A 19,769-nucleotide genomic window follows, 5' to 3' on the forward strand; every position below is an offset into this window, starting at 1 on the left:
GAAGAAATAAGAATCTGAGCAGAAATCAATGAAACCAAAGATGGGAAATCAAGGAGAAAAATAAAAACCAAAGCTGGTTCTTAAAAAAATAAAATTTAATTTAAAAAAAATCAATAAAATTGATAAGCTTCTAGGTAGCTTAACTAAGAAAAGAAAAAGAACACAAATTACCAATATCAGAAATGAAAGAGGGGACATCACTACAGATCTTACAGACATTAAAAGGAAAATAAAAGAATACTATAAGGCCAGGCACAGTGGTGCACACTTGTAGTCCCAACACTTTGAGAGGACAAGGTAGGCAGACCACTTGAGGTCAGGAGTTTGAGACCAGCCTGGCCAACCTGGTGAAACCCCATCTCTACTAAAAAAATACAAAAATTAGCCAGGTGTGGTGGTACGCACCTGCAATCCCAGCTATTTGGGAGGCTGAGGCATGAGAATTGCTTGAATCTAGGAGGTGGAGGTTGCAGTGAGCCAAGATTGCACCACTGCACTCCATCCTGGGCAACAGAGTGAGACACCATCTCAAAAACAACAACAACAACAACAACAACAAAAAAACTACTATAGGCCAGGTGTGGTGGCTCACAACTACAATCCTAGTGCTTTGAGAGGCCAAGCAGGACGATTGCTTGAGGCCAGGAGTTCAAGACCAGCCTGAGTAACATAGCAGGACCCCTTCTCCACAAAAAAATTTAAAAATTAGCTGAGGCAGGGCACGGTGGCTCAAGTCTGTAATCCCAGCATTTTGGGAGGCCGAGACGGGCAGATCACGAGGTCAGGAGATCAAGACCATCCTGGCTAACACGGTGAAACCCCGTCTCTACTAAAAAATACAAAAAACTAGCCGGGCGAGGTGAGAGGCGCCTGTAGTCCCAGCTACTCGGGAGGCTGAGGCAGAAGAATGGCAGGAACCCGGGAGGCGGAGCTTGCAGTGAGCTGAGATCCGGCCACTGCACTCCAGCCTGGGCGATACAGAGAGACTCCATCTCAAAAAAGAAAAAAAAAAAAAAAAAAAATTAGCTGAGCATGATAGCATGTGCCTGTAGTCTTAGTTACTTGGGAAGCTAAGGTAGGAGGATCATTTGAGCCCAGTTCAAGGTTACAGTGAGCTATGATCCCACCACTGCACTCTAGCATTGGGAACAGAACAAAATCCTGTCTCTTTAAAGAAAGAAAAAAAAGGATACTATGAATAAACTCCATGCCTATAAATTTGATAACTCAGATGAGATGAACCAATTCCTTGTAAGACACAATTTGTCAAAACTCAAACAAGAACAGACAATCTGAATAGGCCTGTAAAGAAACTCCATCAAGGGCCGGGCGCAGTGGCTCAAGCCTGTAATCCCAGCACTTTGGGAGGCTGAGACAGGCGGATCACGAGGTCAGGAGATCGAGACCATCCTGGCTAACATGGTGAAACCCCGTCTCTACTAAAAAATACAAAAAACTAGCTGGGCGAGGTGGCGGGCGTCTATAGTCCCAGCTACTCGGGAGGCTGAGGCAGGAGAATGGCGTAAACTCAGGAGGCGGAGCTTGCAGTGAGCTGAGATCTGGCCACTGCACTCCAGCCTGGGCAACAGAGCAAGACTCCGTCGCAAAAAAAAAAAAAGGAAAAAAAGAAACTCCATCAATAATTAATAATTCCAAAACAGAAAGCACAAGGCCCAGACGTTCATTGTGAATTCTACCAAACATTTAGGGAAGAAATTATACTAATTCTCTACAATCTCTTCTCGAAGACAGAAGCAGAGGGAATACATCATAACTCATAAGCCAGCATTATCCTAATACCAAAACCAGAAAAAGATAGTATAGCAGAAGAAAACTATAAACCATTATCTCTCATGAACATAGATGCAAAAAGCCTCAAAAAATATTAACAAATTGAACCCAACAATGTATAAAAATAATTACACACCATGACCAAGTGAGATTTATCTCAAGTATGCAAGGTTAGTTTAACATCTGAAAATCAATTAATACAATCCATTAAATCAACAGGCTAAAACACATTTTTTTAATCACATGATTGTATCAATAGATGTAGAAAAAGCATTTGACAAAATCCAGTACTCATTCATAAATTCTCAGTAGGCTAGAAATAAAGGGGAACTTCCTCAACTTGATAAAAAATATCTACAAAAACACCCCACAATTAACATAACACTTAATGGTTAGAAACTTGAAGCTTTCCCACTAAGATCAGGAACAAGATAAGGATGTCCACTCTGACCATTCTTTTTCAATATCATACTGGAAATAACAGCTAATGCAATAACATAATAAAAGGAAATAAATAAAATAAAAACCCAAACACAATGATATTTTTACTCGAGTATCCACGATTATTAAAAATTAAATATGTTCCCCCACCAAAAAAACAACAGGAAGTAAAAGCAGCCATGGGTCCTGTCGGACAAATAATCATCTAAGTTATCTACATAGATGTCACAACATGGGAGCTAATGCATTTCAGGCAATTCTCCAGTATCAAACACTCATACAGCCACAACAGCTAACATTTTTCTTTAGAGATAGCACTTTTACCTCACAGTGAGTGAATAAACATAAATAGTACTTTTATTCAAAATTCTTTTTAGAGCTTTGCGATTGGAATTTCTTAGTGACACTTGAAATAATACTGCTTCCACGGATTAAAAAATATACCACAGAGGCCAGGCACAGTGGCTCACACTTGTAATCCTAGCACTTTGGGAGGCTGAGGTGGGTGGATCGCTTGAGTTCAGGAGTTTGAGACCAGCCTGAGAAACAGGGTGGAACACTATACCAAAAGAAAAAAAAAAAAATTACCCAGGCATGATGGCACCCACCTGTGGTCCTAGCAACTTGAGAGGCTGAGGTGGGAGGATCATTGGAGCCTGGGAAATTGAAGCTGCAGTGAGCTGTGATCATACTACTGTACTCCAGCATGGGTGACACAGCGAGCCCCTGTCTCAAAAAAAAAAAAAAAAACCACACCAGGCATGGTGGCTCACGTCTGTAATCCCAGCCCTTTGGGAGGTCGAGGCAGGTAGATCACCCGAGGTCAGGAGATCGAAACCAGCCTGGCCAACATGGTGAAACCCCATCTGTACTAAAAATACAAAATTAGCTGGGCATGGTGGTACTTGCCTGTAGTGCCGGCTACTCGGGAGGCTAAGGCAGGAGAATCACCTGAACCCCAACAGGTGGAGATTGCAGTGAGCCGAGATCGTGCCATTGCACTCCAGCCTGGGCAACAAGAGCGAAACTCTGTCTCAAAAAGAAAAAAAAAACAAAAAAACTACAGAACTCCTTATTTCTAATAAGTATACTTCTAGAAACATACTAAAGAATGTTTAAAAAAAAAAAAAAAAAACCCCCATCAGACTCATAAAGTTGGCAAAAATAGTGTGATAAAACCAGGGGTTGATGAGGATGTGGAACAATAGGAATATTCTGGAAGGACATATATTCCTCATCACTTTGGAGAGCCATTAGAAAATCACATATCTTATGAACCAGCAATACCACTTCTAAGTGTCCAAGTGGAGCACCAGGAGAAATGTAAAATAACGTTCACTGGGGCATCCTAACTATCTAACTGTCCCCCAAAAGGGTAATGGAAAAATTGGCTCATTCTGACAAAAAGAATGAACTGGATCTATGAACCAGTATAAATCATGTCAATCATATGATGAGTAAAATATACAGGTTTTTGGTTTTTTTTGTTGTTGTTTTTGAGACGGAGTCTTGCTCCGTGCCCAGCCTGGAGTACAGTGACACAATCTTGGCTCACTGTAACCTCTGCTTCCAGGGTTCAAGTGATTCTCCTGCCTCAGCCTCCCGCGTAGCTGGAATTACAGGTATGCGTCCATGCCCAGCTAATTTTTGTATTTTTAGTACGGACGGGGTTTCACCATGTTGGCCAGGCTGGTCTTCAACTCCTGACCTCAGGTGATCTGCCCACCTTGGCCTCTCAAAGTGCTGGGATTACGGGCGTGAGCCACTGCACCCAGCCAAAAATGCAGATTTTTGAAAAATATAAATATATAGTTTACATAAAATTTGAAAGCACAGAATATTAAGTAAAATTTTATGGATATGTATGTATGTATTAACTGGATTAAAACATGGTGGGAACACCACAGATTACCTGGAGGAAGATTTTCCTTGTATATATTACACCTCTTTAAAGGAAATTATTTGGAGCAAAGTGTAACAACTGGCTACTACTGGTGGTGAATATGTAGATGTCTATCATGTTTTATACTTTGGTTTAAAATGTTTCAAAATTAAAAACAAATTTTGTTTTTAAAAAATATTCTAAATAAACTGTAACATATGCTTATTGTACAGTAACTTTAAACAACATGGAAGCATAAAGAGAACACCCACCCATTATATTATTATAAAGCAGATGTTCTAAGTTAATGATACACATTTAAATAAAAGAACTAAATTGTGCATGCAACAATGAACTATAAAATGTATACACACACATGAGGAGAATATACCAAAAATTTTAACTGTAGTCATTTCTGGATAGTAGGATTAAGTCTTATTTTCTTCTCTATACATTTCTCTGTGTTGCATATTTCCATTAATATTAATAGTGAAAGAAAGAAAAAAGGAAACTATAAAATGCAAATTCAAAATCATCATTGGGTAAAAACTTATGCACTAATTCACCTGACAAGATACTTTACTTCCGATTCTAAAAGTATCAGACTATCTTTAAAGATTGGCCTTTTTAAATATTAATATCCAAAACAATACAAGCGAAAAGAATTGCGCCAATAAACTATATAGCGTTAAACTTCTACTTTTATATAACAAAAGATATCTGTTTTGGTCTCCTGTATTTCTAGCATTGTCACATCAGAGTAGATGGCCCCTTTATGTATTAAATAATGTTATCATATAAAAAAATCTCCATACCAAATCTCGATTTATATCATAAAAATAAAGCCATGTGTAAATAATGATTTGGCTGTAGGAAATGAAATAGGACAGCATGCAGTGTTTATGTAATATATTGTAAGGCAACTGAAAAATATAAACATTGCTGTGTAAGACCTAAATGGACAGATATGCCATCTTAATAGATTAGAAGATGCAATATTAATGCCTGTTCTCCCCCAAAATGAACTCGGTATTCAGTGTAATTACAACCAATGTCCCAGTGGGCATTTTTTACAGAAACTGACAAGATTATTCTAAAATTTATATGGAAAAAAGCAAATGACCTAGCATAGTCAAAAGAACCTTGAAAAGGGTTGGGTGCAGTGGCTCACACCTGTAATCTAGGCATTTTGGAAAGCCGAGGTGGGCAGATCACCTGAGGTCAGGAGTTCAAAACCAGCCTGGCCAACATCATGAAACCCCATCTCTACTAAAAATACAAAAATTAGCAGAGCACGGTGGTGGGCACCTGTAATCCCAGCTACTAGGGAGGCTGAGGCGGGAGAATCACTTGAACCTGGAAGGCGGAGGTTGCAGTGAGCCGAGATTGTGCCATGGCACGCTAGCCTGGGCAACAGAGCAAGACTCTGTCTCAAAAAAGAAAAGAAAAGAAAAGAAAAGAGCCTTAAGAGTAGGGAAGGAACTTATTTTACCTGATTTCAAGACTCACTATCCAGCTAAATAATCAAGACAATGTAGTACTAGCAAAAGGATAGAGAATCACATCAATGTAACAGAATGGAAAGTCCAGGAATAGACCCACACACAAAATGTCAAACAATTTTCAGTAGGGATGTCACAAGTGAAGCAGGCAATGAGGAAAGTGTTTTTTAACAAATGACACTGGCACAACTAGATATAAATGGGGAAGAGGCCTCAATATCACTCATAAACAAAAATTAATTCAAAATGGATTATAGACTGAAATGTAAAAACTAAAATTATAAACTCCAAGGAGAAAATATGGGAATATACTTTCTGAACTTTGGTGTAGGCAAAAATTCATTAGGGCAGAGACAACACTGAGCATAAAAGGAAAATTCGGTAATTTTGAAGCCCAATATAAAAACTTCTGCTCTTTGAAAAACACTATTAAAAAAATAGACGGCCAGGAGCAGTGGCTCACGCCTGTAATCCCAGCACTTTGGGAGGCGGAGGCAGGTGGATCACGAGGTCAGGAGACCGAGACCATCCTGGCTAACATGGTGAAACCCCATCTCTACTAAAAGTACAAAAAGTTAGCTGGGTGTGGTGGCATGCACCTGTAGTCCCAGCTACTCGGGAGGCTGGGGCAGGAGAATCACTTGAACCCAGGAGGCGGAAGTTGCAGTGAGCCGAGATCACGCCACTGCATTCCAGCATGGGCAACAGAGCGAGACTCCGTCTCAAAAAAAAAAAAAAAAAAAAAAAAAAAGACAAGCTAAGCTACAGACTAAGAGAAAATATTTGCAAATATATCCAATAAAGAACTTGTATCTAGAATAAATAATTGTTAAACTAAATTTTAAAGATATACAATCTTATTTTTTAAATGGGCAAAGACTTGCTGTCACTTCCCAAATGACTAAGAACATTAAGTTGCTCAACATCGATAATAATCAGAGAAAGACGAATTAAAGCTACAATTGTATCATTACATTCCCATTACAATGGCCAGAATGAGGAAGACTGACAATACCAAGTCTTAGGATACACAGCAATTACAAGTGTCATATAATGCTGTTGGATATAAAATGATACAACTTTGGAAAAATTTGACCATTTTTAAAATTAAAGTTAAAAATATACCTACCCTATAACCCAACATGTCCTCATAGGTATTTATCCTCAAGAAATGAAAACCTGTCCACAAATGGAAACAGCCTAAATGTCTATCAAAGGCGTCTGGAAAAACAAAATGTGGCATATGTGCATAATGGAATACTTCAGCAATAAAAAAAGCAACAAGATGGAAGAATCTAAAAATTATTATTCTGCATGAAAACAAGCCAGACTTGGGTGGGTTAGGAGGGGAAGGGAACAAGACACTGTATGATTCCTTTCACATAAAATTCTAGAAAATGCAAACTAATCCATAGTGACAGATTGCCATAAGACAGGGGTAGAGGGGAACAAATTACAACGAGATATGAGGAAACTTTGGGAGATGATGGAAATGTTCAGTTTTGATTATAGTGATGGTTTCATGAGTGTATGAAAACTTACGAAATTGTACACTTTAATATGTGCAGTTTATTATATAGAAATTATACCTCAGTAAAGCAATTAAAAAATTTTTTAAAGAAACAAGCAACCTAAAACACTTTATAGCAGAATTAGAGTTAGAAGTCACTTCTGATATATGCAATTTTCTGATTATATATTGTTCTTCAATACAAAGTTTTTAAAAGGAGGAACATCTATCTAAATGGCCTAGCAATCCCAGTCCTTTACCTAAGATAAATGAAACATCTGTTCATAAAAAGACTTGTGCAAAAATGTTCATAGCCATTTTCTTCAGAATAGTCCCAAACTAGAAGCAGCCCAGTTGCCCAACAACATGAAAATGGATATCTGGTATATTAACATATTCTTTTTTTTTTTTTTTGAGATGGAGTCTTACTCTGTCGCCCAGGCTGGAGTGCAGTGCACAATCTCAGCTCACTGCAACCTCCGCCTCCTGGTTCAAGGAATTCTCCTGTGTCAGTTTCCAGAGTAGCTGGGATTACAGGCGCCCACCACCGCACTTGAGTAATTTTTGTAGTTTTAGCAGAGACAGGGTTTCACCATGTTGGTCAGGCTGGTCTTGAACTGCTGACCTCAAGCAATCCATTCCCTTGGCCTCCTAAAGTGCTGGGATTACATGCGTGAGCCACCACGCCTGTCCATATTAACATATTCATACAATTGAATATTACCACTAAAAAGGAACTACTGATATAAGCAACAATATGGAAGAATCTAAAAACATGCCGACAGCCGGGCCAACATGGTAAAATCCCATCTCTACTACAAATACAAAAAATTAAAAAATAAAAATAAGCCGGGCGTGGTGACACACACCTGTAATCCCAGCTACTTAGGAGGCTGAGGTGGGAGAATTGCTGGAACCTGACAGGCAGAGGTTGCAGTGAGCCGAGATTGGGCCACTGTGCTCTACCCAGGGCAACCGAGAAAAAAAAAAGCAAAATACATGCTGAGTGCAAGAAGCTGGAGACAAAAGCATACATAGTTATGATTTAATTAATACAAAGTTATAAAACAGGCAAAACTTACCTGTGCTGCAGCAACTATGACTGCAGTTGCTTTGGGGATAGGCAAAGAAAACAAAGAGAAGGAAAAGATAAAGAGCACGGTGATGGAAAATGTTGTATACCTTGCTAGAGGTGTTCAGAAAAAAAATACTACGGACATGAAAAAATTATAAGTCTATAAAACACTACTCAATTACTAAGTTAAATACTTAATTTTTTATTTTTAATTAAGGGTACTTTTAAATTCACCTTGAATAATTCCTAAAAGCATAATGCAAAATTCAAATTTAGGCTTCTGAAATAAGCCTATAATTTCAACTGTGTTGAAGAATAAATTTTATTAAAGACTCAATTTGCTAACTTTTTTTAAAAAAATGTTTTCTTACTGTATATGTTGATAAATTATAGGTGTATACATTTATGGGGTACAAAGTGATAGATATTATGATTTCTGATGGAATGATTTCACTTTGCTGAAATTATCTACTTTCTTCCACGAACATTACTTTCCAATTAGTATTAGAACCAGAATGTTTTGTCCCAAGTGCTTTAAGATGACTTCGTATAAGAATACTGTACACTGGCCAGGCAAGGTGGCTCATGCCTGAAATCCCAGCACTTAGGGAGGCCAAGGCAGGCAGATCACCTGAGGTCAGGAGTTCAAGCCCAGCCTGGCCAACGTGGTAAAACCCCATTTCTACTAAAAATACAAAAATTAGCCAGGTGTGGTGGTGGGCACCGGTAATCCCAGCTACTTGGGAGGCTGAGGCAGGAGAATCGCTTGAACCTGGAAGGTAGAGGTTGCAGTGAGCCGAGTGCAGTGAGACAGGAGCAAAACTCCGTCTCAAAAAAAAAAAAACCAAAAAAAGAATACTATACACTATGAAGTGGAATTTAATATGAAAGGCTCATTATTAACAGTGTTTCTTTTTTTCTTTTTTTTGGAGACAAGAGTCTCGCTCTGCCACCCAGGCTGGAGTGCAATGGTGTGATCTCAGCTCCTGCAGCCTCTCCCTGCCAGGTTCAAGCGACTCTCCTGCCCAGCCTCCCAAGTAGCTGGGATTACAGGTGCCTGCCACCATGCCCAGCTAATTTTTGTGTTTTTAGTACAGACAGGGTTTTGCCACATTGGTCAGGCTGGTCTAGAACTCCTGACCTCAGGTGATCCGCCCACCTCGGGATCCCAAAGTGCTGGGTTTACAGGCGTGAGCCACAATGCCTGGCCTAACATTTCATAAGACTGTATAGTGGTTTCCAAAATGGAGGTAATTATACCCCAGGATGTAAGAGTGATTCACTGGGGTATAAGAACATCTTATTAGAAGTTCTATTTTTATTTAATCCTTATCTTAATACACACATGTATTTTATGTGTAATACGTATTTATCCCTAACATACAGATACTGGCGTCTTCACTGTGGCCACCTGTCAATCAAATGTCATATAAAGTAACGTAAGTATTCTGGTACTAAATAATTCTAGGTATTGTGAGGCTAGAGTGATAGTAGTTACTATCTTTAATATATTGATTCTTTTTCAATAATAAAGGATCTACCCTTTTATAAGCTTCTACAAGAGACTGGTATTCCAGAGAAGACATATTCTCAACAGTAAATGATTTCCTCAATAAAAACGTTTTATGGGCTGGCCGTGGTGGCTCATGCCTATAATCCCAGCACTTTGGGAGGCTGAGGTGGGCGGATCACCTGAGGTCAGGAGTTCGAGACCAACCTGACCAACATAGAGTAACCCCATCTCTACTAAAAATACAAAAAAATCAGCCAGGCGTGTTGGCGCATGCCTGTAATCCCAGCTACTCGGGAGGCTGAGGCAGGAGAATCGCTTGAACCCATGAGGCGAAGGTTGTGGTGAGCCAAGATTGCACCACTGCACTCCAGCCTGGGCAAAAGAGTGAAATTCCGTCTCAAAAAAAAATTTATAGAAAACTGTATTATATAATCCTTCATGAAGCAGCTGCTTTGACCTCAATGAAACAAAGTTGGAGGAGAGGGTAAGGTTTAACTCCAAAAGCAAAGCAGAACAAAAGAGAAACTGAAGCAAGAAAAGAGCTAAGTGTTAAAGGATGTTGTTACTGATGTTGTTAAGGAGTGACCATGGTATTTTATACTAAATAGGTTTGTCTCATGGCAAATTAAAAAAGTTGTGCAATTTAAAGATGAGGTAAGCATTTACGTTTTATAAAAAAGAGTAGAGTTCTAAATTTGCTGAATTTCTGTAATAAGTGGCTGTGCTATGGCAGTATGCTACCTAGACAAAATTTTTAAAAACAAAAACATGGTTAATGCATCTGTATCTTAAAGGTAAATGAGACATTTTAAAACTTAGTAAGAAAATAGCTGTATTCTAAAAAAAACAATGTGTGTCATCTTAAAATACTCATATGTGCACACTCTAAGAACAGAGAAGCTATTTCTAACTTTTTAAATGCCTTCCAAACACAGTTTTGGTGGATTTTGAATCCATTTATTAAAAATTTATAAATACAAATCCTCACACTGATTTGCAAGAATAACTGATTGACAAATAGGGAGAGCAAACTTTGTACTAGCCCAGTCTGCATAACTGATGGATAGAAATTAAACGGTATCTCCTAATAGAAAGTACAACCAAAGAGGCACTTTTTCTTTGTGGGTATATGTTCCTACACGAGCTGCCTTGTCACTTAAGACAAGCATTGGCCGGGCGCGGTGGCTCAAGCCTGTAATCCCAGCACTTTGGGAGGCCGAGACGGGCGGATCACGAGGTCAGGAGATCGAGACCATCCTGGCTAACACGGTGAAACCCCGTCTCTACTAAAAAATACAAAAAACTAGCCGGTCGAGGTGGCTGGCGCCTGTAGTCCCAGCTACTCGGGAGGCTGAGGCAGGAGAATAGCGTAAACCCGGGAGGCGGAGCTTGCAATGAGCTGAGATCCGGCCACTGCACTCCAGTCTGGGCGACAGAGCAAGACTCCGTCTCAAAAAGACTCCGTCTCAAAAAAAAAAAAAAAAAAAAAAAAAGACAAGCATTAAAAACCAGTAACATGGGCCGGGCGCGGTGGCTCAAGCCTGTAATCCCAGCACTTTGGGAGGCCGAGACGGGCGGATCACAAGGTCAGGAGATCGAGACCATCCTGGCTAACACGGTGAAACCCCGTCTCTACTAAAAAATACAAAAACCTAGCCGGGTGAGGTGGCGGGCATCTGTAGTCCCAGCTACTCGGGAGGCTGAGGCAGGAGAATGGCGTGAACCCGGGAGGCGGAGCTTGCAGTGAGCTGAGATCCGGCCACTGCACTCCAGTCTGGGCGACAAAGCGAGACTCTGTCTCAACAAAAAAAAAAAACAAAAAAAACCAGTAACATAATAAACAGATTCAAGAGCCAGATTTGAAAATTTCTGTGTTAACGAGTACTATAACCAAGATTTTTCAAATATAATGTATCATATTCACTGCTGCTGCCTTAAACTGTATTATGTTTATTGTAAAAACTTAGGGTAAAAAATGTTTTGAACCATTATTGTTTATTAAGTACACTATTCACAGATAAGTAGGATCACTGACTTCCTTTACTGGTTTCCAATGTCATTTGTTACAATATGAAATAAACCAATGAGTCAAGAAATAATTATTTTTTATAAAGTAAACATTATTGGAAAATTAGAACAAATTGTATTTGGGAAAGGGATATATAAAGAATATATTTTCAAGTCATATTATTGGTTGTTTTGCTGTATTGATTTTTTTTTTTTTTTTGAGACAGGGTCTCACTCTGTCACTGTAGCCTTGACCCGCCAGGCTCAGGTGATCCTCCCAATCTCAGCTTCCCCAGTTAACTGGAACTACAGGCACGCGCCACCATGCCTGGCTAATTTTTGTATATTTTGTAGAGACAGGGTTTTGCCATGTTCAGGCTGGTCCCAAACTGAGATCAAGCGATCAGCCTACCTCAGCCTCACCTGGCCTGCTCTACTGACTTAGCTAATACTTTTCTTCACTTATCAAACTCAGTAAGATCCTTCTAAAAGTAATTTCCAAAAAAGCATCCAAGTTTTTTTGTTTTGAGACAGAGTTTTGCTCTTGTTGCCTATGTTGGAGTACAATGGCACGATCTCAGCTCACTGCAACCTACACCTCCCAGGTTCAAGCAATTCTCCTGCCTCAGCCTCCCGAGTAGCTGGGATTACAGGCATGTGCTACCACGTCCGTTTAATTTCTTGTATTTTTAGTAGAGATGGGGTTACTCTATGTTGGTCAGGCTGGTCTTGAACTCCCGGCCTCGGGCAATCTGCCCACCTCGGCCTCCCAAAGTGCTGCGATTACAGGCATGAGCCACTGCGCCTGGCCAAAGTTTTAAATACCACTGCAAAATTGACTTAAGATTCTACAATAATACTGGGCCTACTGAATATGTTTACACTCCAATTTTTGCTAGCTATCACCATTCTTCACCACACAGGGCTTAAATTTTAATAGTCTAACATAATGATAAGTCCTTGGCTTCCCGATCTTGCTTTTCTTCCCATCTAAAGGGATGATTTGTTCCTCCTTTTCTCAACCTTATCTGTTCACCCATTTTCAACTCATAGACCCTTCTGTTTCTTTGTGGTCCCTGCTTCTTCAGTGTCATCTTCTACCGATTCCTTGTATTTTATACTTAAACTGGCACTGGCATCCTCTCTATTGTGGAGAACAGAATACCTATCTTAGATTTCTCTATTATGCCTAGCTCTGCTTAGAGCAGAAAAACAGTACGCATTTTATTAAGAGCAAATACATATATACTTTTTAAAAAGCCAATTTATATAAGTCATAAGTGATACATTTTAAGACACCTGCCTTAAAACGTGAAAAGTACCTTAAAATAATAGCAAGAAGAGCATATGAAAAAGCTTTAGAGATCATATAATCTGGGGTTTTAAAAACTATTTCACAACAAAACTCTTTCAGATGAAATTTTACACAGCCTCCCAAATATATAAAGCTGGCAAAAGCATTGCTATTTTATGTTCAAATACATTATGTTAATTTATTGTAAACTCAAATAAAGAGATAAATTAAGGTTAAACAATCCAGTTATTTTTGTATGCTTTGTTTTGATTTCACCCAGGTAAGCAGTTGCAGCTCTTAACGGTCACATCTGCAGTCTTCAGGATACTCTTCAAACACACTGATTCAAATGTTTTAAACAATAAAAGGAAAAGTTTTATTCTTAGGAATGTCTGCCCCATCGCACCCCCAAAATTAACCACGTATAACCATGTAGCACTATGGTCTTCAATGTGTTAAAAAAAATTTAGGCTGGGCGTAGTGGCTCACGCATGTAATCCCAGCAGTTTGGGAAGCAGAGGTAGGTAGATCACCTGAGGTCAGGAGTTCAAGATCAGCCTGGGCAACATGGTGAAACCCTGTCTCTACTAAAAATACAAAAATGAGCTGGACACAGTGGCGTGTGCCTGTAATCCCAGCTACTCGGGAGGCTGAGGCAGGAGAATCACTTGAGCCTGGGAGGCAGAGGCTGCAGTGAGCTGAGACTGTGCCATTGCACTCCAGCCTAGGTGATAGAGCAAGACTCCATCTCAAAAAAAAAAAAAAATTATATACACATATGCATACATATAAATATACACACGTGTATATATGAATGAGTATGAGTGCCGGAACCATTCAATGGGGAAAGGACAGTCCTTTCAACAAGTGGTGCTGGGAAAACTGGATATGCAAAAGAATGAAGTTGGACCCTTACCTAACACATTTGCAAAAATTAACCCCAAAAGGATCAAAGACCTAAACATAAGAGCTGAAACTATAAAACTTGTAAAAGAAAACAGGGAAAACCTTCATGACATTGGATTTGGCTACAATTTCTTGAACATGACACCAAAAGCACAGACAGAAGAAAAAATAATTTGGACTTCCTCAAAATTTAAAACTTTTGTGTTTGGGGAGTGGGGGGCTGGGGGAGGGATAGCATTAGGAGAAATACCTAATGTAAATGATGAGTTTATGGGTGCAACAAACCAACATGGCACACGCATATAACAAACCTGCAAGTTGTGCACATGTACATCAGAACTTAAAGTATAAAAAAAAAAAATTTTTTTTTACTTGATAGTAAAGGATACTATCAAGACAGTGAAAAGACAACCCATAAAATGGGAGAAAATATTTGCAAATCATGTATTTGATAAGGGGTTAATATCCAGAGTATATAAAGAACTCCTACAACTCACCAAAAACAACCTACTTTAAAAATGAGTCAAGGACTTGGATAGACATTTCTCCTCAGATATACAAATGGACAACAAGCATATGAAAAGATGCTCAACATCACTAATCATTACGAAAATTCAAATCAAAACCACAATGAAATACCACCCCACGCCCATTAGAATAGCTATTATCAAAAACATAAAAAGAAAAAACACTAGAAAAGATGTGTTGGCAAGATACGGAGAAACTGGAACCTTTGTGCATTGCTAGCGGGAATGTAAAATGGTGCAGCTGCTGTGGAATGCAATATGGCAGTTCCTCAAAAATTAAATATAGAATTAGCAAACAGTCTAGCAATCCCATTTCTGGGTATATAGAAATACTGAAAAAAGAACGGAAAGCAGGGATTCAAACAGTTGTACACCAATACTCAGGGCAGCATTATTCACAGTACACCAAAGGTGGAAACAACCCAAATATCCATAAATGTGGTATATACATACAATGGAATATTGATCAGTCTGAAAAATGGAATTCTGATACATCCTACATGGATGACCTTGAAGACAGTATGCTAAGTAACATAAGCCAGACACAAGAATCAATATTGTATGAGTCAAAAGTAGAAAAGTTATTACTAGGGGGGTAGGGGGAAGTGGATAGTTACTGTTTTGTTTTTGAACAGGGTCTCACTCTGTCACACAGTGTGCATGATCATAGCTCACTGCAGCTTCTAGAACTACTGTTTAATGGGAAGAATTTCAGTTTGGGATAAAAAAGTTCTGGAGATGGTGGTTATGGTGGCACAACAATGTACTCAAGCCACTGAACAGTACACTTAAAAATAGTTAAAATGGTAAATTGTACGTTATATATACTTTACCACATTTTTTTTAAAGAGTATATATGTGTGTTGCTTTAGTGGCAGTGTAAAAACACGGTTAAGAATACAAGCTTCAGAATTAGGCTGCCCGGTTTCAAATCCAGCTCTGCCACTATAGCTCTGCAGTCTTTGGGCAACTTATTGTCTGTGCCTGTTTTCTCAAATAATAAATTCTATTTCATAGGGTTATGTGAGAATTAAATAAATTAACACATATAAAGTGTTTAAAACAGTGTATGTCATACAGTGGTCACTTTTTATTATTACAAGTTTAAAATACATTTTTATTGAGATTTAAGTCAAACATCTGCAGAATCTCTGAAATTCTCAAGTTCAGAGAACCAGTTTAAGAAGCAGTGATCTAATCCAAACTTCTCATTTTATAGGTAAAGGAATTAAGAGTCCAAGATAAGTTATCTGCCTGAGGTCACATCTTGTTTCACTAATATTAATTCTCCTAAAATTAAGTGTTTGGGATTAACAGTACTAATGTTGACATTCAATTACTTCCAAACCAAAGCAACTAAAGCCATGAGATTCTATAACGTGTATCCAAGAATCTGTGAATAGTCTGACAGTTATCTACGATGCCAATCTAATAAGTATTTATGGGGTGAGAACCAAAAGGCAGCAAAACCAAAAGACATAATCATCCTCAAAGACAATGGTTAAATACACCTCTTCGGAAAATAAGGTGTTAAATAATTGTGAAAACAAACCCAATAGTACCCACCACTCCACTCCTTTCATACAGTCACATACTCTCTTAGTGAGACCTCTGAGTCTGAAAAATAAGCTGCTGCTTCTACCAAATAAAGCTAATGTTTACCACAAGGCAACATCTACAAATAATTCTTTATTAAATTCAAACAGAAGAGACAGAAATCTGAATTATACAAAATGTCTAATCCAAAAAATCATGAATTGAGCTTTCTATACTTACTTGAGTACGGCTGAATCTGGTTTCCGGGAAATTCACCACACAAAAAGCAAAATAACCGAGACAATCTTTGAAGGTCAGACTCAACAAGAGTTAAAAGCTATTGAGCGTCTCTATTTTGCCCCTCCCCCAAAGGTCCTCCCACTCAATTCGGCTCTCAAAGGATAGCACCACCACCATATGAAATGTCCTCCTCCTTCCCATCTGAATCTGCTGAAATCCTACTCATCCTTAAAGGTTTCACTTAAATGCCGACGCTTCCATGCATTCCTCCTCAATTTAGAATTAATCTCTCTTCTTCGCTCTCCTATTCTACACCTCAACGTTTTATTATATAATGCACTGTATTACAATTGCCTGCATTCACTAACCCCCCGCACCGCACCCCAAAAAAAAACCATCCCGAGGATGAAAGGAATTTAAGGTGCTGTTAAACACCTCTGTGCCAGGCAAAGTGCTACGCATTTTGCATACATTATCTCATTTAATCTGCATGAAATACATCTGGGGAGGTAAACAGGTGTTATTCTTATTTTACTGATAGGGAACGTACTGCAGAGTTCAATAGCTTATCCAACATCACACTGCCAGCCAATTCCAGGGCGTACGGTTTCCCCTACTCCAAAGAGCTCTTTCCACCAGCCCATGCTTGTTCACCTGGTGTCCCCCAGCCTAACTGACAGAGAGTAGGTATTCCATAAATGTTTGCTGAATTTAATATCCCCATGGACTGACCCTTTAATAATCCGATCACGCCTCATCCCAAACCCGTTACCTTTACTGTTCCTTAACGAAGCAGCTCTCCGCATTTCCCTGAGAAATACTGCAGACAACATCAACCCTTATTGGAAGACTGAGTGAAGAACTTTTCCATTCTCCCGGATTTCCCCAACGGATCTTCCCAAAGAATTTAAGAAATGCAAACACGCAAGACACATGTAACATTTACACCCTCCCTCAAGGCTCTTATTTCATATTAAACCATGTCTTCGAGCTTATAAGCAATAAGGTTTATGCGGTTTCCAGCTCACACAGTGGGGACACCCTAAGTCACTGCCTTAAGAAAACCACATCTTTCAACCTGTCTTAACACGAAGGCATCCTAACTAACACTATCACACTGCCCCCTCCCTCTGTCCACCCCTCCCCCCAAGAATTGCAGTTTGGATTTCCGGCGGGAATGTATAATACACACCGCAAGGGGAGATGGGGTTAAGAAGCAATGAAGCAATTACTTAGCCTGCTTAATTAGAAATAAGACAGAGAAGGCGCCCCGCCTTTGAAAATCTCTGCACTTAACTCATCTATGAAAGATGGGGGCATCGACACCCAAGCAACCCGACATCCAGTGGCTGGTTTCTGCAGCTGGTCGGGAGAAGAGTCCTTTCCTCCCTGCGGTCCCCGGCCACCAACCACGGTGCTGAGTCGGGAAAGTCTAACCGCACCCTCCCCAGGCGGCCCCTTATCTCATTGTCTCCCTCCCTCGCGGTCCCCAGGGGCGCAGGGTGCAGTCCAGGCCCCACCGACCACCATCCACCGGCCGGGCGCGGTCCAGCCAGCCCCAGCCCGTGCCCCAACCTCTAGCAGCGACCCCGCCCCAGTCTGCGGCCGCCCGCACCGCACCCGGATGGCGGGGCCGGGCGCCCGGAAAATGGAGGCGGGAGCGGCAGGAGCGCCTCACTGCACCGCGCCCAGCCGGCCCCCTCCCCTGGCCCCGAGGGCGAAGCTAACCACTCACCGCCGCAGCCGGTCGGCCCTTCCGCTGCCCCCGCTACCGTCGCGGCCGGGGGCAAGAAAACCGCCGCTCGCGCTCCTCCAGCCGCTGCCTCCGCCTCCTCCCCAGGCGCAGCGCTCCCTCGCCAGAGACGCAGCGAGTGCCGGCAGCTCCCGCGCCGCGCGCTCCGTGACTGACTGACTGACTGACTGGCCGGCTGGCTGGCTGACTGGCTGACTAGCTGGCGGCGGCGGGAGCAGGAGCGGGGGCGGGGCGGCCGCAGCGCCCCGCGGCAGCAGAGCCGAATGTGGTCGCGTCCAGCCGAGACGCAGAAGGCGGGGTTGAGGGCCGGACTGCCGACTGTAGGGCCGCGCCAACCACTCACTTCCGGCGCAGGCCGCCGCGCCCGCCGCCCTTCCCCAGCCCGCGCCCCCCGCCCGCCCTCCCTTCAGGCGCCGGGCCGCACCCAGCCGCGGCTCCGGTCGTGCCTCGCCTTTCCTTCGCACGTCCCTGTGAGCCGCCTCCAGGAACGAGTGAATCAGAGAATGAATGAGTGGGGAGGAAAATCCCGGCGCGGCCCCACCCCCTGCTCGGCTTTCCTAGGAAGCGGGCCCAGCAGCCTCTGTCCCAGCGCGCTAGGAGGCACAGCAGCCTCGGGCAGGTCTGTCAGGGAGCTGTACGCATCCACCTTTATAGGCTATCGGTGTATTCAGAGATTCCAGAAACGCATCCGGGGTTGGCTTGGTCATTTACAGGACCATTGTCGTTGAGATCTGTGAGTCCCTTCTTTTTTTTTTTTTTTTTTTGAGACGGAGTCTCGCTCTGTCGCCCAGGCTGGAGTGCAGTGGCCGGATCTCAGCTCACTGCAAGCTCCGCCTCCTGGGTTTACGCCATTCTCCTGCCTCAGCCTCCCGAGTAGCTGGGACTACAGGCGCCCGCCACCTCGCCCGGCTAGTTTTTTGTATTTTTTAGTAGAGACGGGGTTTCACCATGTTAGCCAGGATGGTCTTGATCTCCTGATCTCGTGATCCGCCCGTCTCGGCCTCCCAAAGTGCTGGGATTACAGGCTTGAGCCACCGCGCCCGGCCTGAGTCCCTTCTTTAGGAAATCCCATTTTGGCCAAAAAGTCTGCAGTTTCATGCAATGTGTTGGGAAACTTTTAGAAATGGGACATTTCTATGACCTTTAATTACTTTTTAAACTTCGAAATCTGTTTATCCTGCCTCCTTAATTTCTGTCCCCCCACACCATCGGAATTGTGTAGTAGTAAGGTGTTGGCATTTTTCCTTATCGCTAATCTCAGCTGCTGCTTATTTTGGTGCAGGCTTGACTTCGGCAGACTTTTAGATTTTAAGTTGTGTCCTTATTTTGACCTTCACCTAAAATTGATCAAAGAAAGGAAAAAATGGAACCAAGTTATGTTTGCTTGGCTACATGCAAAGCAAGTTTGTTGACAGCATTAAAACAATTGAGAAATTGGGAGTGTGACCTGAAATTGGTTGCAATGAACGTTGCTTTTCCTTTCCATCTGCTTGCTAAGAATTTGTTATCTTAAATTTTCACAAAGAATTGACTGTACATTTCTGAAATCCTAGCTCCCTAAGAATGAGAGTGTTCATTTCTCTGTCCTGGGGCCAAATCCTGGTTTGGTTAATTACATTCTTCCTGATATTCTTGAGGACTTTCAAGTGGTTTCAGTCTTTTTTGTACAATCTGTTCCAAACTGGTACACAATCTGTTTCAAACTGGTATTTAGAACCATATAATACACTTGAGATATCTGTACTTTTGAAACATAACTGCAATTTTGTATTTTAAGTTCAGTAGGTGCGTC

General features: G+C 41.2%; 1 protein-coding gene across 13 annotated transcripts in view; it reads right to left on the reverse strand.

Moving 5' to 3' along the window:
- The window catches only part of RAPH1 (Ras association (RalGDS/AF-6) and pleckstrin homology domains 1), a 129,711-nt gene extending 111,066 nt beyond the window's left edge, over nucleotides 1-18,645 (reverse strand). For 8 of the 13 annotated variants that reach the window (XM_077957406.1, XM_077957405.1, XM_015110749.3 and 5 more), the window contains exon 1: nucleotides 17,960-18,100. The gene's annotated coding sequence lies outside the window, so the exon portion shown is untranslated. Of the gene's footprint in view, nucleotides 1-16,224; nucleotides 16,544-17,959; nucleotides 18,101-18,623 lie in introns of those variants that run through there. The other 5 variants (XM_077957402.1, XM_077957401.1, XM_077957400.1 and 2 more) reach the window with 3 other exon arrangements.
- Between the last annotated feature and the right edge of the window lie 1,124 nt (nucleotides 18,646-19,769).

This window comes from Macaca mulatta, chromosome 12 (assembly GCF_049350105.2).
Source record: "Macaca mulatta isolate MMU2019108-1 chromosome 12, T2T-MMU8v2.0, whole genome shotgun sequence".
Taxonomy (NCBI): domain Eukaryota; kingdom Metazoa; phylum Chordata; class Mammalia; order Primates; family Cercopithecidae; genus Macaca; species Macaca mulatta.